Genomic DNA, 2,064 nt, shown 5'->3' with positions numbered 1-2,064 from the left:
AAAAAAAAAAAAAAAAAAAAAAAAAAAAGATAAGAAAATCTTAAAAGTAGATATTTTTAGGAGGATATTGGGAAAATAGTGGTAGCAGCATCGGTTTTTAATCTCCTCAGATACCTTAATAAAACAGAGAAACCAGATAGCAAGACTAAAAATCCATAAAGTGTGTTCTCTGATCACAAGGTAATTAAATTAGAAATGAATAAAAACAAAACACCTAGAAAAGCCCCAGATATCTGGTAATTAAACAATTTGGTACCAAAATTCCTGAGTCAATGCATGAATCATAAAGAAAATTAGAAAATGTTTCTAACTGAATGATAATGAAAATACAGCATTAGGCCAGGCACAGTGGCTCACGCCTGTAATCCTAGCATTTTGGTAATCTGAAGTGGATGGATCCCTTGAGGTCAGGAGTTCAAGACCAACCTGGCCAACATGACAATAAAACAATTGTATTAGCTTCTACCTAAGAAATTAGCAAACCAAGCAAGTTAAATAAGCATAACAAAGGAAATAATGAAGAGAAGATTAGAAATCAGTGAAATAGGGAAAAGCACAGAATAGAGAAAAATAATTGAAACATGAACTAATTCTTTGAAAAGATCAATAAAAGTGATCCTCTAGCCAGACTGATCACAAAGTAATAAGAGAAAGCTCAGATTACTAATACCAGGAATGAAAAGTGACATCACTATAGATCTTAATAGATATTAAAAGAATAATAAAAGAATAGTAGAAACAGCTTTATGTCATGACATTTAACAGCCTAGATGAGGCTGGGTGCAGTGGCTCACCCCTGTAATCCCAGCACATTGGGAGGCTGAGGCAGGCAGATCACGAGGTCAAGAGATCGAGACCATCCTGGCCAAAAATGGTGAAACCCGGTCTCTACTAAAAATACAAAAAAAATTAGATGGGTGTGGTGGTGCATGCCTGCAGTCTCAGCTACTTGGGAGGCTGAGGCAGAAGAATCGCTCAAACCTGGAAGGCGGAGGTTACAGTGAGCCGAGATCACACCACTGCACTCCAGCCTGGGCAACAAAGTGAGACTTAGTCTCAAAAAAAAAAAACACCAAACACCTAGATGAGCTGGAGAAATTCTTTGAAAGATACAAACTACCAAACAAAACTCACTCAAGAAGAAATAGGTAACCTGAATATTCCTATATCTGTTAAAGAATTCAAATTTGTAGTTTAAAACCTTATCACAAAAGCTGGGCATGGTGGCGCATGTTTCTAGTCCCAGCTGTCGGGAGACTGAGGTGGGCAGATCACTTGAGCCCAGAAGTTCAAGGGTATAGTGTATGATGATCATACCTGAGAATAGCCACTGCAGTCAGGGCAACATAACAAAACCTACCTCTTAAAAACAAACAAACAACAACAAAAACAAGAACAACAAAAACCTTAAAGCAAAACCTTAGCATAGAAAATTCCAGGCCTTAATGGTTTCATTGGCAAATTATGCCAAACATTTCAGGAAACAAACAATTTCACATAAATTATTCCAGGAAATAGAAGTGGGAGAAGCACTTCCCAACATACAAGGCCAGCATTACCCCAATATCAGAACCCAGAAACAACATTACGAGAAACTAGGCTAATAGCTCTATGAGTATAGAGATGTAAAAATCCTTAACATAATATTAAATCTAATTTAGCAATATATAGAAAAGATAATACATTATGACCAAGTGGCATGTATCCCAGGAATGCAAGATTGGCTTAACATTTGAAAATTCATCATATTTACAGTCTAAAAAAGAACAATGTGATAATTTCAATAGATACAGGAAAAGTATTTGACATAATTCAACATACATTTGTAAACTCATGGTAAAATAGGAACAGAAGGAAACCTCCTTAATGTGATAAAGGGCCTGTACAAAGTACTACAGGTAACATAATTAATGGTGAAAGACTTAATGTTTTCCCCTTGAGACTGGAAAAAAGACAAAAGGCTAGGTGTAGTGACTCATACCTATAATCCCAGCACTTTGGGAGGCCAAAACAGGAGGATCACTTGAGTCTAGGAGTTCAAGACCAGCCTGGGCAACATAGAAA

At 36.5% G+C, this 2,064-nt stretch overlaps 1 protein-coding gene across 1 annotated transcript in view; it reads left to right on the top strand.

The window, feature by feature from the left end:
• The window catches only part of TERB1 (telomere repeat binding bouquet formation protein 1), a 54,471-nt gene that overhangs the window by 19,500 nt on the left and 32,907 nt on the right, over positions 1-2,064 (top strand). The window lies entirely within an intron of this gene.

This window comes from Sapajus apella, unplaced genomic scaffold, assembly GCF_009761245.1.
Source record: "Sapajus apella isolate SASKATOON/1434 unplaced genomic scaffold, GSC_monkey_1.0 scaffold15, whole genome shotgun sequence".
Classification (NCBI taxonomy): Eukaryota; Metazoa; Chordata; class Mammalia; order Primates; family Cebidae; genus Sapajus; species Sapajus apella.
Note: the sequence above shows the minus strand (reverse complement) of the source record. Positions and strands in the feature narration are given on the sequence as shown.